General features: G+C 38.5%; 1 protein-coding gene across 8 annotated transcripts in view; it reads right to left on the bottom strand.

The window, feature by feature from the left end:
• Positions 1-15810, bottom strand: part of NCOA3 (nuclear receptor coactivator 3) — a 53560-nt gene that overhangs the window by 34818 nt on the left and 2932 nt on the right. For 5 of the 8 annotated variants that reach the window (XM_066199289.1, XM_066199290.1, XM_066199294.1 and 2 more), the window contains exons 2-3: positions 13277-13356; positions 11260-11299 (exon numbers count right to left, since the gene is read on the bottom strand). The exons of 2 other annotated variants lie outside the window; for them this stretch is intronic. The gene's annotated coding sequence lies outside the window, so the exon portion shown is untranslated. The remainder of the gene's footprint in view (positions 1-11259; positions 11300-13276; positions 13357-15810) is intronic. One more of the 8 variants, XM_066199291.1, reaches the window with a different exon arrangement.

Here is a 15810-nt window from a genome sequence, read left to right as displayed (position 1 = left end):
CATCATTTGTAGCTCCAGTCCACACTGCTAAAACCAGGTATCTCATCAAACAGTTTTAACAGGGAAGGAAGAAGGAAAAGGAAGGCAGCAAATTAATCAGTTACGGCTTGTGCACACAAATCAAAGAAATTGTGAAAGATGGTATAAATGTCCTACGAGGTTAGTTGTGTTTAACAAAACAACAGGCATCCTAGAAGCAGTGTGGAATATTAATCTACACATCTCTAGACATATGTGAGGACATCATCACACATCCCCAACCCTCAAGACAGTAAAGTGATTACAGTGACCCTCTTATGACTGTATCATAATAACAACAGAGAGAGAGAGAGAGAGAGAGAAAGAGGGAGAGAGAGAAATGATGCTGCCCCTCAAGTGAATTATAATGCTGTTATACCTACATAGCTTTTGGAGCAAAGAACAAAAACATCAAAAAAAATACCTACACGGCTCTGTGAGAAAGTTAAAGGGCATGCCACAGGGAAAAGCTTAGCATTTAGAAAGTGGAAAGCTTGTTTACATGGGAAGAACCGAAAACGAATTCAGACAGGAAGTACAGGACTAAAAAAAGAGAACACTGCACCTTGCACTAAACTACAGCTGATTATAAAAAAGATGCTTAAGTAGCACATCAGAAGCAGGAAGCCAGCTAGGAAGATAATTAATACTGCTGTATTATTACTGCTCTGAAGTAAACACTTCTTAACCACTAAACTGCTTACAGAACTCAATTTTCAAAGAGTCCAAATCACAGCCTAATCTCGAATTAGGAAAATGAACACCCTATATAAATCGACGAAACTATTTGCAAGAACAAGACAGGACAGACGTGAAAACAACGGACTGAAGTACTCAGGCATCAGGTTTCTTTGTTCAGGAAGAGTTTTGAATGTTATCTCTAGGTAAGGTGCTGAGTGACTCCTTGATTAAGCGGCACTCAACATTCAGTAAATTTAATGTTCCAGCAAGAACTGGCCCATATCTGTGCCTACGAGCTAGTGAGGGAGGAAATGGAAGCCGATGCAGTAATCAAGTCAGCGATTCTTTCGTCACTGAAAAGAGACACATATAAGGGGAAAGAAACATGAAATAACAAAATGTTGTATTCATACTTCGTCGAAAATGTAATTCTGCTATAATTCGTCTGGCTTAGCAAAGCTACACAGGGAAGGTGAATTTTCTCGGCCACAGGTATTTCGGGTTTGTGATAAAATCTGCATAGTATGAAAGTGAGACACGCTAATTAAGTCCAGAATTTGCTGGAGCAACACAACCGAAATAAAAATTTCTAACATTGGCTACTCTGGGTCCCTGACACTTCACAATTTGGCAGTGAAATTCAGCTGACACTATTTGTCTCTCAGACTGAGGTGTTGGGGGTTTTCTTGTTTAAGGAAGACGCAGAAATAAAAAAGTAGTTAGGTAAATACGTGTTTAATTCAAGGACTGAATCAACTTAGTATGAACTAAATAATAATACTGAGACATTTTTCCGTCGGATTTCAGTAAGGAGACACCACTTCAATCTTTTATTAAAAACAACACATTTATTAAGCAACTGAGCTCGCTGAAACCAGCGCACCGGGTGACTCATGCTCCCTTCCCCACTTTCTAATTAGCCCTGATCGTCAGCATCAATTTGCAGGTTGCTTAGAGTTGGGGGTTTTTTTGGTTTGTTTTTTTGGTTTGTTTTTGTGGTGTGTTTTGGGGGTAGGGGGGGGGGTGCGTGTTTTTGTTGTTGTTTTTTTTTTTTCCTTCAACCATACGGAAACATGTTGTCAACTGAAAAAATGGATTCCTACTTGTTTAGCGATGGGACTTTTAGAAGATAGCTGGTACTAGCCGCGAAGGCAAATTCCAGCTTTGACGTTAGCGGCACACAAGCAAACTACTCCCTTGTTCTCGTCCTCCTCCTCCTCCCTCGGGGAGGCTGCATGCAGCATAGCACGATCACAGCGAAAAAAATACAGGAAAAGGGGGAGGGGGGTGGGGGGAAAGAAGCCCTCTGCTCTTGGCAAGGGGAAGGCGTTCCACAAGAACTGCTACAGGGTCAAAAGTTTACCGTGGTTTCAATTTCACCTTTTTGCAACCAATGAGCGTGCGGTGGCTCCAGACAGAACCGCGGGCGGCAGCGGCCCTTAACTCCTTGCGGCCCGGCCCGGCCTCGCCAGGGAGCGGACAGTAAGGGAGAAGGGCCTCTCCTCCCTTTCCCCCTCCCCTCGAACGAGCAGCAGAACGCCGAGAACGCCCAGCAGCCTCCTCCGGAATCAGCACTGCTTTCAGCATGGAAACAAAAGGAAAGGGGAGTCCGTCGGAAGCAGCATGGCAGCGAGTCAGAAGTCGAGACTTGCAGAAGGAGGGCCCCTTTCCCCCGCTTCAGCGGAAAACCATGGCAGTAAACGAAGGACTAGAAGTGGTATTAGGCATTATCAAAGGATCACTGAACTCTGGAGGTGTTACAGCTATGAGTATGCCAGTTTGTGCTGGCACACAGGAACGACCTTGAGAAAGGGGAGGGAGAGGCACCAACACAAAACTGTCAGCAAAGATTCTGAATGCGAGGTCCAGACCTGCAGTAATTTACTTTGCTTCGCGTCAAACGAGGAACCCGCGGTGCTGTGGCATAAGGCTGGGCAGCCCAAGAAGTACTGCTGCCCAGTCTTCACAGTGTCAGTAATAAAAGCCTGCTTCTAGATGCTGACTACAAAACAGGGCATCATCTGCTCCATGAAGGATAGACATTGAATTCATGGCTCTTGGCTACAAAAATCCTCAGGTCTTCGGAGTCTTGCAAAGGAAAGCAAACAAAAGCCAAAGAAAACAAAAAACTTCACCAAAAAAAAAGTAAAAAATGCTCTGGCCATGAGATTTGTTATAGATTGTCTTGGTTTAGCACTAAAAAAGAAAAGATGCCTCATCACTCATGTTATTACAAAACTAGAGCACAAACACAGAACAGGCTTCTTGTCGCACTGTATCATTGCTAACAATGCAGTTTTCACCTCAGGAACTACAGACCGAGGTTAATCAGTCCACGGTGAGGTACCCCAAAATCTATGCTGCCACCAGGTTTTTCTCTGGGAGATTAGTGAAAAACTCGATGACAGCAAATCTGAATGACACCGTATGATTGTGGTTTGGCATACATTTGAACTTGAAAAAAGTCAACGTCCAACTGCAATTAAGCAAGGAGAACATTTATCACCCCTTTATTGGTCTTGCAAGGAAAGAGGACTAAAGCTTTTGTGAAGATGTGGATAGAGTTCTCAATTCAGTGCAGCAATGGACTGATATAATACACTATAATACAAGACAGCATAAAGGGAAGTATGTAAAGCATGTAGTTCAGGCAAATTCTTTAGCATCGTAACCTAAGAGTATGATTCAACACAGCAGAAAGGGGCAGGCTTACTTAGAGATTTTACCGGCTCTGATGTGATACCAAATAGAATGGAAAGCCATTGCATACATTTGCAGAGTAAAGCACATGGAACTAACAACTCCAAAGCAGGAGGCAGTCAAATTGGGAAACATTCGGAGACATGTATGTTAGCAGTCTGATCTCCAGCACAGTGCAGAAAGGATGACAAGAAATTGAATACATTGTGAAGAGGTAAAATGAGTAAATGTGCCATCAACATACAGAAAAGGTTTATAGTAAGGATGCCGGTGAAAATACAACTCAGTTTTCCAAACCCTGAAGCCAAGGTAGATTGTTCAAGCTAATGCACATGACAACCTAAGGGGGGAAAAAACATTAGTCAGCTGGCAGCTATTACTAATTTTCCATCAACATCCAGTTTAAAAAAAAATCAGTAAATTATCTTACTCAGAATGGTAAAGTGCACTTTCAGTGCACTTCGTAACGATGAAAGATACTCTGGTCTCTGACCTCTCTACATGTCCAGGAAAAGGATAAAGATTCTTACAAAACAGCTATGCCAGCTGAAAACATTGCCAATCAAACTTATGTAACTCATACTTTTGCAACTCAATTCACAAAATAGTTTTAGGCAATCAGATGATCATGCAAAGCTTTTTAAAACCTGCTTCAGGAATAGACAGCTACTCCAGAGCAGCCAAAGAAAACCAATTTCCAGCTGATGGGCAAGGACAAACAGTGATTTCTTGAACGGACACAGGTAGATTCCTTTCCCAATCTACGCAAATAGGCACTGCAGCAGCTTAATGCAGCTACTATGGAGGTTAAGTTTAAGGCCTTGAGAGCTGCTAACAAAAGACGCAGGAAGTGATTAAAGCACATAAAGTCAGAAAGTTGAAGACATCATAAGATCTTAGCTGATTGAGTTCATGCCCTACTACCAAGCTTTCCTAATGTAGTTCAAATATGGAGAGACACCACAGAAAATGCTATCAAATAATGTTGTATTTTCACAGCTTACCTAGATTAGGATGCAGTTTTGCCAATACCAATTTAAGACTTAATTACTTTTATAAAAAGCCCTCAATACATTCCTCTCAGTAAAAAGTGCAGCTCAATTTTGTTGTTTTGCCTTCTCTGAATATCGTGTCACTTTAGAGAAATTCTTTTACAGTAAGATATCATAAATGAATTCTTTTTTTGCAAGATGGCCTCATTTTACAAGAAAGTGGATACTATAAAACTTTATATCAAGTCAGCATGTTACCAAGAAGCTTTTCTGTGTTTTCTGAATTTGATTAATACAAGTCAAGGTCACTTCCTGAAAGAAAGATGCCTACAACTGCAGCTGCAAGCAAACTAGACTCAGAAGCTGGGGGATGGGAAGACAATACTGGCAATTGCTAGCACTGTCTCCAAAAATACACCAATTACAAAAGTTGAGTAAAATTTGGAACGTTTTACTACATCACTACATAAGTAACCCAAAAACTAAAGTCTGAGTCTACAATAAATGTTCCAAGCAAACAAGATTCACAATGATGCACCGGCAAGCCTATAAAAAATAATTCCGAGGAGGCTTTACTAAACTGTATGCAATTTTCTCAATTTTGTTTTTAACTATGTATGTTTTATCATGCAGTTCACAAAGCTAGTAAGACTGCCCTTAAATTAACAGCATGTCTCAGTCTCAGTGAGACTGTGAGGCTCCATGCAATTCACAGTGTCCTATTCTGAAGTCATTTAGGAAAAACACATTTTGGGAAACCATGCAAGCTCTTTACAGAAATCTACAGCATGCGTTTTTCCAGTTTCTGAAGACTGTACCTAGCGTACAAAAACAATTACAAGTAAGCCATGTTCACCTGTAATGTGTAAAGATATTTTAAGCCCTGTAAAGAAATTTTAAAGTAAGTTGTTTTTAAAATGTGCCACATTTGCATTATGCATGAGGCCAATCGAATGTCATTTTCCCTTCCTTGTTAAAAATAACAGGTCCTGTAAAAAAGACCCTACCAAACAGAAATAGTATTAACTTTGCTTTTTCTACAATTTGGAGCACCACATTGGCAAGAGGGTGGAAGGAGTCTATTGCTGAAGTGCATTTAAAACCATACATCAACAGACATTTCCACAAGGACATCTGGGGACACACAGACATACACACACTCATCCTCAACTTAATATACTTCATCTTTAATAAAACAGCCTTGAGAAACCCAGAATTGCAACGGATGTTTCATATCAGGCTGAAATTACGATGATCTACCAAATGAAAGTTAAATTTGACAAACTGGTGCAGTAAAAAGAAAGGAACCTTGCTAGTTTTGGGTGGGCATCTTTGCCTAAAATAGAAAAATAAACTACAGCATATCAGCGCCTGTGCAGGCACAACTCCATCTGTGCTTAAGGATGCCTAACATGTGCCATCACAGCAGCCCGTTTTAATTCTTTAATGCCTGTCTCTGACGTACATCTCAGAACTACTTTTTGGTTCAGACATTTAAAAAATGAGCGGAGAATTCTGTGGAACAAAGTGTAACCTTTTAATCGGTCCAAGAAGTTAAAGCTTTGGAAGAGAAACTGGTCGAATGTCTAAACAAACTGAACTTTATCTCGCTGCTTCAATGAAGATATCTGTATAGCTGGTAAGTGCCTTATTTAAAATACTCGAACATGCTCAGTTTTGTTTTAAACCAGTGGCCAAGATCCTCAAGTATTTTATCTAACCAAGTTAGCTTTGTTGCTGCACAGCTCCTCCATGCTGACAGAACAAAACATGCTTTATCACTATATTACCAAGACCAAGAACAACTTTTCTCTATAAACATGCAAGCTACAAAGCAGTTAAAGTGCCCGGCAGCACAGCAGCTAGTGAACAGGGACATTTTTCAAGGTTATAGTGCCACACCCATATACAGCATCCACAAAGCATGAGGCAGCAGCAGGATCAAGGGCTTAGCAAAGGCCACCCTTACCTCCCTCCTAATTCAAGATTTCATTTGAAATGGCAGCTGGAGGTTGCAGCCAACAGTGCTAAAACCCCACTTCCTGCCCCTCCAGCGAGTAACCCATGTAAGAAGGCGCACTCAGTTTAGTGACCAAGGCGGCACCCTGCTCGATGAGTATCTTACTGGCAAACAGAGTAGAAATTGCCTTATGGCAAATTATACTATTTTTTCCAAAGGCTTTTTTAAAGATATCCAAGAACTTACACTGAAAATACTAAAGATGTGAAGTCATTCAAAAAACTTCATCTAGTATTGTCAGTTCCACCACTCAACACTTCTTTAATCCTTGTTGCACATTCTTAATCTAAGCAGATTCCTGAAACAGTGCACTGTACAGATGATGCAACAGGCAAATAAGGCTATAGTAGTCTTTTCTGTGAACTGATGGGGGCCAGTCCCACACAAAGGCTCATACGTAGTAACACGGCAATCACTTCCAATCTACTACACAGTAACAGGTAATCGTCTTATAAATGGAGATCTGAAGTCTGTCGAGGATCTGTATCTTAACTTGGCCTTTGCCCAGCATGGGTACTTGGAGAGTTCCAGGGACATTCAGACCAGGACACAGAGGTTTTTTCCAGTGGAGAGTAAACAACACTGCTACATACTGGCTTGATTACGACAGATCACAACTTCTGATTAAGAACAACTGACATTTAAAGCACCCATTTAACTGTTGGAATATATTTACACCCATCAGTAAGGGTGGGCCCATAAGCATGAAAGAAATATACTCCATAAATCACACTGCCTTGCCTTTGGCACATTTTGATAGTCAGCAGATGCAGTACTTACGAACATTTATTCACGTGTGTACACAGGAACTAAGTTATAGCGTTAATGTCAGTAAATATATTATTTTACACTGGAAATGTTATACTTTTAAAAAAATGTAGATTCATATTCTGAAAAGGTGTTTTGAGTGCTGTGGGGAGAGAGTAAGGGGGAAGGCATCTATCCATTACAGGGTTTCATATTGTGTGAGTCTACACAGACTCACAAAAACTGGCTTTAAGGAGAGTTAAATGCCTAGCGTCTTAAGTATGCTTTTGAGAATCCTACTTAGTATCTTCTCCATTGTGCAATTAAAATAGATTCTTTTTTAAATTTACTGAAAAACACACATCCTCTTTGTTTTTAAGATTAGATCTTGGTATTTGCTGATCTAATAATATTTAAAGGCCTGTTAATGAAGTTAATGAGTTTTGGCATAACTAGACTCTCAGATTTGAGAGTACAAGACCAGAAACTACTAAAATCAAAATAAGCTACTGAAGAAAGGAAATCAAAATAGTTCAAATTTTCCATGCATAGCATAAGTGCTGACATATAACTTTTTTTTAATTGAAAGGAATAAGTACAGATACTTAATACAAAGGTGACATTTCTAAACTCCGATTTGTCCTTGAAATATGGAAATGTTTCAAGCTCAATGCCGTAATTAAAATCTGATTAAGTCTGAGTATATGCAGGTACACTACGTTTGGCTGCAGGAGGTATTCATTTAGTTCAACAAAAATGCTTACCATTCAATATTTGAAGCAAAATCAGTTGTCTACCTATGTTATACCAACAGATTTGAGCACACCATTAATTAGGATCCCCCTTCCTCTTTTTCATATTATTTACCATATTTCATTCATAGTGAACAGAGCTCAGTAGAGTACCTTGAGTGAAATCGCAAAATAAGGACAGAAGAGAATCCCCCCCAAATCAGGTTAATTAATCTTTCCACAATACTGTCAGGTTATCAGAGAGCACCCGCTACAATTTACTGCTCAAAACAAAGCTGTAGTGGTATTGCGCATGTTTCTGGTCAAATAAAATCTTAAATTTAAGGGCTCAATTATTTAAAAATTAAGCAAGGTAGAATAATAAAAAGGAAAAGGCCAAAGGTTGGTATCTTTGCTCACTGCTACATAAAACAGAGTTCTGTCACCCAGAGAGGTATCAGAGACTGGAGAGGCACAGAGTCTCCTCTAAAGCCTACAAGAAAAGGGCAAGCTTTACTACCTGCAACAACTTAAATTTCAGTTTATAAATAGCGACTGAACACAGGAACCGCTTTCAGATAGCCTATGGAATCCCTATCCTGAGAGGCTTTTAATACTTGACTGAACAAAACTTTGACCGACCAGCACTAACTTCGCTCACGGTGTTTGGATTGATGCTAGTACAATTACGCTATGAGTTTCAGTAAGACATTGTCATCAGGGAATTATGTACTACAGAGTATTATGTACTACTACTACTACAGAGATAAACTGGGATGTAGTACATAAGATACTGAGGTAAAGCATTGTAAAAATGGGCCACTAAGACAGGAAAGTAACATTACAATTGATCCTACTTTGTTTAATTTTAAGATACATTACCACATTCTTTTTGGTTCTGATTTGAGAGATATGTTTTATTAATATCATGTACGCTTTAGATTTTGCATACATACATGAACAGTCCCATCTTTATTGGACACAAAGTATGTAATCCTAACTACAACATTCATTCCTACCGTCAAGGATCTTTTTTCCCTCCTATTTATGAGAAAAAAAGGCATGCTTTTGAATAAGGTTCTCAGTGCCCTCTGGATTTTTTTTTTGGTCCAAATTTTTCTATTCTTTACAAGGAAGTTCCATTGCATAAAAACCTTATGCTTCTAGTTTTTCTAATATTCCGTGAAAGAAGCAGTGAATCCTGAATGAAAGCAAATCTTCACTTTCATTAAAAAGCCATTTTTCAACAAATCTCACATTAAGCTCCCAAGGATTCCTCAAGCAGGCAGAAAATCAGTCTTATTCATGAAAGTTTTTATACAAATGCCCCTTCTCAAACACTAATGTTTATCTGCAGAGCTCTCCAAAATGACACTATCGACATTAGCATAAAAATTCTAAGTAATTTTAGCAAGATTAGCGGCCATTCTGGAAGTTAGTACGAGAGGTCAATGACTACCAAAACCAGATGGGACGATATCGTCCCTCTTCAAGTGCCAAAAGTATTTATAATGTCTTCAGATCCAGTTCCTTCCTTGCTTATAGATAAATGGCTAAGCAGTTGTACAGTTTCACATCACCAGGAAGCAAATTTTACATATTCTTCTATAGTGCACTGGTGGAAATGTCAGGACAGAGCTGTACATTTTTTATTATTACTTTTTCCTTAAATGCATTTTTTTTCTTTAGTTCCCATACAAGTAGGCCGACTGAATCGTATCTAACATTCAACAAAGCCCTGAGCTGAAGAGACACGGTTTGATCTTTAAAGTTAGTATTCAGCCAGATCTCTGCGCTGAAAAGTTGTCATATTAGCATCTGATAAACAAATATAACATAGTAACTAACTGAGGAGCACATGGTCATGCATTTACGTCATGCAACTGGAGAAGATGGGCTGTGAAGCGTGATCGATACAATGTGTTTTCTTATCGGTAAATGCCAAGCCTCATTCATCCAGTGAATGACTCTCTGCTACAGTACATCCCACACAGCGTGGGAAGTTACGTTTAGGTACACTGCAGTCAGAAGTTTATGTTCTTGGGCCCTGTCAAAATTGTTAGGAGGAAAGTTACTAATAATTGTCTCTCTGGGCATAGAATAGCTTCTCTTTTCAAGGTCCAGTAAGTAATTTTTAGAGTACCTAACAGTCCACTGAAAGTTCAAAAAGCTACAAAGCCTTATCTACCCCTGAGCTTTCATCAGTACAAAAACTTGTTAGATTCTCGCACAGATGAAGCCTATAAATGTACAAACAATAACAGGATAATCACAGCATACCATGGAGGGAACACATGAAAAGAGCATACAAAACTAAAGCCTGATATCATTAATCCTCTTGAAAAATAAAATTGATGTGAGCTTTTTTTTTATGGCAGACAATATGCTCAGACAAGTGACTGCATCCAGTCAGGGTCAAAAGTTATTTGTCTTCACCTCATACTATTTAGCTCAGTGTGTCATCTGTCTGCAAAACATGGCTTAGGAACAGTAATGTTTTGATGAGCACGACATCTGAAAAAAAACAGGAATTCTTCTGTCCTTTGAAGAGATCGTTCTCCAAAGGTTTGCTTTCAACTGTCTCCTTTCATTTACTTCATTCTACTTTAATCCTACCTTATTCTAACCAAGCCAGCTCACCTGAACTCTATTTCAGGGCACCTGCTAAACTGCAGAGCATAGAGACTGAACTTACAACAAGAGATTATTCCAAAGGAGGTGCTTCCTTTCTTGAGACCAAAATGCCACTGAATAGAATGTCCAGACAAGTTTTCAGTTTCACTACTCTCCAGCAACAGGTATCAACAGAAGCTGACCTATCAATCTAACCGAGTATTGAAGGCTAAATTGTTTACCCCAGAAGCTATGACCAAACCTCAAACAAAAGATACCCAACAGTGATTCGCATTATATCTGCACTGAGCCCATAACAGATATAGCTACGAAATCCTCTCCTACCATCAGTCTTTCAAAGTAACGTGAATACTTTGCTCAGAACAATTATCGGTTACTTCGGGAAGAATACTCAAGTACCAGCGACAGTGAGAACAGAAAACCAAAGGCAGATACATACACACAAGGATACTAGCACTCTATCCCACCTTTAATGGGGATCATCCTTTAATGGTCCAAGTATTCCCCAAAAGCCTGAAAGTGTTAGATACCATGATACATAGCGAAGCCATGTCATACCATGCACTTCCTCAAGTATAAGTGGAAGACAGCAAACTATATACCATATTAACATAGAACATCAAAAAAACCCCTCTTTATTTTTTTAATTACTTTCTCCCTTTTTTAATTCCCTAAATATCAACAGTTTATGAGAATTGATGCAGAAAAAACAAAGTAGTCGTGACAGAAAGCTTACCTAGCACAGTATTCGCTACACCAGAAGCCAGTAGGAATGCCTAAAAAGAGAAAGCATATGAATGGGTTTTAACACACTCTAGAACTTCACAATCTACTGTTCAGGAATTTCCTTGTTCAAAAGGAATGAGTCTCCTAACTGCTGGATATTCTGTGGCAGTCAGTTCTGTAGTTAACTCTACACTATCTGAAAGTATCCTTTTTTTTTTATTTTTAAGCCTGTCATCTGATAATAAAGAGAGTAAGTGAAATGAGTGGAGAAGAAAACACTTTTCTTCCGGCTGATTTTCCATCACACTTGTGGTTTTGTATAGATCTGCCTTGTACTGTAAGGCCAAAAAAAAAAAAAAAAAAAAAAAAAAAAGAGAGAAATGCTGGAAATTTTGTGTCTCATTAAAAATACAGAGAAACATAGTCCATTATACTCTTTGATACTGCATATACCAGAAATACTTGTATTCAAGAGGCAGGCATAGCATGACTGTATAATTATGTAGTATTTTCAGTTTTCTAACCTTTTTCTTTACTGGCAATACTCAACTTTCTGCACACTACTTAGCACTGGTCTATCATTTTGACAGAGGAATTAATTCATATTTGCTTTTTATTTTACTGGGTGGAGGAAAACTGAACAAAGATCTATTGGCTATAGCACACCCTCCTCTTCCCTAGGTAAAACACCAGCAATAAAGACCAAAGCATCACTGGAATAAGGACAAGTCTCCTAAACCAAGTGGTAGGGATATATCCAGTCACCTCGAAAAGAAAGTTTTCTTAAGTCACTGTGGCTTCCTCTTCAGTGACCACACTGACTGGAATTACTACCTGTAGTTACCAAATCTACATCTGTAGAGGACGAGAATAAAATATCAGAAGTAACCAAACCGCACTAGAAGCTACTACCAGAACAAGAAGCATTTGAGGTTTTTTTACTTTAAGTTGATCAAATCTTCATGCATTCAGCCTTTGCTCAGTGCAGAAGTGGTTTAATTGCAGAACTGCAATTAGCAGAATAAAGATAAATGCAAAACCAAACTCAAAGAACACTGGAACTTCTGTAAGGCTGTAGCATCTAGCACTATAGTGAAAAATCTCATCTGACACCCTAGCTTTATCCGAAGCCCAAATAAACAAAGTAACTTGGTTTTAGGCTTTGACAATAAACACATTTCAGTTATCTTATGTCTTCAGCAATACACTTTTGCCTTCAGGAAGAAAAAGTCTCACTAAGACTTAGAAATCCCATCTCAAGCTTTAACTTTGCATCAAATTTGTAAGGTAACACATTAATATAAGATATCCAAAAGGGATATACAAAGCAACGGCAGTAATTTCAGTACTTTTAATCAGCGAGCAACCAATTAATATACAATTCACAATACAATCCCTACATAAGCTGGAAAAGATATTAAAGTTCATGTCGAGTTCAACATGCTCTACTTTTAACTTTAGTCATTAGCATTCTCATTAGCAGTAACTTAATACATGAGAAAGGATTACGAGCAGTCAGGAACTCAGATGTTGAAATTTTTATATAATTATTATTAAAAAAAAAAAGTAGCCCAACAAAGAGAGGTGGCAGAAAAGGAAGCACAATGGCCCTGACATGGCTCAAGAGCTGTGGAAATGTACTACACTGTCTCAAAAAGACAAAATTCCATTAACATGCCTTTGAAGGGTTCAGGTTTTGTATTTTCAATTAATACTAGAAAGACAAGAATTTGTTTTGATGTCACTTACTTTTTACACAATACAGTAGCTTAGCTCCCACCCCGGCATTTAAGAAAAAAAAAACAACAACAACAACAACAAAAAAAAAAAAAAAAAAAAAAAAAAAAAACAACAACAACAAAAAACCTCAGCTGAACGTATGAAGGATTCTTTAGGCTCTACCCCAAAACAGAGCAAGCCAACAATAAATATCTGTAGGGACAGAAAGACAAGACACATTCCAAGTACAGAGTCCTCTACACCTTGGAAAAAGGTCAGGTAGCTTTTAGTAAACAAGAGCAACTTACATAGAAAAGAGCTTTAAGGTAGACAAACGAGGTTGAACCTGTAGATGCCTTCAGTTTGATTTTCACCATTGTATCTGAAACTACAATAAATTTAAAAATAACCATTAAATAGTCTTTAACTCTTTTACAAAAGATGTGTTTCCTAATGTCTTTCTTCCTTTGTATATTAAAGATAGGATTATTAAGATTTCTAGCTTAGCAGCATACAGTCCTTACTGGAAACGTTGGTCTACAATTACCATTGGAAGCGGGAAAAGACGTACTGTCAACTAGCAGCGATCACGTAGAAATAGGAACAGTTAACACACTGAAAAACAAGAAACTGAAGTAAGATAATCAGTAGTTGATACCCAGCATGAGAGTGGTTTATGCACAGTCTTGCACATGAGAATTCATTTCTTGACAATTGATTTTCAGCAAGCATTTGTTCACCAAATAGTTTGAAGTTTCAGTCAGAAGAAGATTCCTAACTGAAATTCCAGCAATAAAAGCATGCCTGCATGTTATTAAAGGAAACAGTGGAAAATTTCTCAGGCTGACATCCAGAATGTCTGCGGTTCCTTTACATATTTCTCTTCTTGCAAAGCATTTATTAAACCAGACCCTAAAAGCTTTTTTTTTTTTTTAATTTATTGAAGCCTGGAAATTTCCACTGTTTTAAAAAGCTTTTTAAAAAGCTCTCTCAAATATACTGCTCAATCAACCTTCCACTTCTGCCTAGACAGACTCTTTAGTTCAAAGCAAAAGTTTCAGTGCTATAAAGCAGAGCTAAGATGAGGGCGAAGGAAAAAAATTTGCTCATATAACAAAAGCATTGCTTGGCCAATCTGGAGTATTATCATACTGTGTATTAATCTTGATAGAGGTCACTTGAGGCTCAGCTAGAGAAAAATAGATGGGTAAGAGAAGACAAAACACTTGATAAAGCTACCTTGTAGCGGTACGTTTGAACAGAAAGTACAGTGGATGACAACACAAGCTATTCTGTTCCTATCAAGTGATGGCTCTCCTCCAACTTTCTCAAATTTGCACTCATTTTCCCTTGTTCCTGAATCCCACTCATCATCCCTGTTATTTGCTTATTGTCTCCACGCAGCCAATACAAGTCCGGCAAGTTTGCTAGCACTAGTTCTATATTTCACCTCTACAAATCTTATTCATCAGCCTCGAATATACATCACCAAGGATTAGGGGGTTCAACAGAAAACCTGCAGCGGTAATACAAGAATCTTTGAAAGCTACTTCAGCCAGGGAAGATGTTTTCTTTTCTCAGTTTTCTGGGCACTGATTAGAGAAACTGCCTTCTTTTTAAGGGGGGGGTGGGGATCAAATGTACATTCTAGGTTAACAGGAGATGTTGGCTTGTTCTATTTTAATCAAGTGAATAGTACTCTTGCTTTTGTTGCCATTAGCACTACCTTTGAATCCATGACTAGATAAATACTCGGAATACTGATTAGAAGGGGATTCTTTCAATTACTGCCTGAGAACGTTAAGCAATATGCTGACTGATGTCCTGCCCATTGAGCCAGAAATCTCTACTATGAACATCAAAAAGGCTGCCATAGGAGATAAAACCAGGAGAGTACTATAACAGAAGATGCTGCTATGTCTGCTTTAGTTCATTGCAGCAGCAAAGATGGACAGAGCACAAAAAGAACTGCAAACCAAGTCATAATTCCCTATTTCCACCTAACTTCTCTAGCCTAGCCTTTATGGGGAAAGAAAAATTATTATGAGGGAAGATGTCTGAAAAGCCTATCCAAGTCACTGGCAAAGAAATTGCAAATTTTTGTTTGAAATCATCTCCTTAAGACGTAAGCTGCCAAAAACAGAAAGCCATTTTAAGGTTGTCATTATTAATACAAGAAATTAATTTTTGAACCTTTACTAATTCTTCCATAAGATTCAAAAAAAACAGTGTAGCATTTCCATATACCGATAGTTTATGTGCGCGCACACACGTATGCTCCTAATATCTAAAAGGTTTTAGAAAAAGTTTTTCCACACAGACTATATTAGCTGCTGCCCCCCCAGACACACACAGCAGCAAAAAGCAAGTAGCACAGTTTATCTTTTTCTGTGACTTACTAGCCTCCAGAGAATGTGATGAAGAAACCCAGCAGCGTTAAAATGTTAATATACTCTATAGGGCAATCGGTAAAGCGTCAGAATTACAAACCGAGTGCACAAAGCAAAACCAGAGGAATGCTACCTTTGATTTAGATTTATTTAGTTCTTTAGACTCACACAGAATGAACCAGAAAACTCTTTTCCTGATTGACTATTCTGAACAGTCGTTCCCCCAAAACACTGGAGAGAACAGGTATTTGACTGGTTTTTTTGCAAGTAAATTGTTCAGTTCTGTCTTTTACTTAACCCGTCCATTAAAAGACATGGCAACAAAAGTCACCCAATCCAATCCCCATTCCATTACCTGTTCAATCACTTTGGGACGTTTCAGTGAGGCAGGGCATTCTGTTACTAGATGCACTGCACACAAAAGACTAAAAATCCTTCATGAGATTGAAGGC

The sequence above is a fragment of the Chamaea fasciata genome, unplaced genomic scaffold (assembly GCF_029207755.1).
Source record: "Chamaea fasciata isolate MVZ Bird 193981 ecotype frontalis unplaced genomic scaffold, bChaFas1.0.hap1 SCAF_17, whole genome shotgun sequence".
Taxonomy (NCBI): Eukaryota; Metazoa; Chordata; class Aves; order Passeriformes; family Sylviidae; genus Chamaea; species Chamaea fasciata.
The sequence above is the reverse complement of the archived record's forward strand: the minus strand, read 5'-3'. Positions and strand labels throughout refer to the sequence as shown.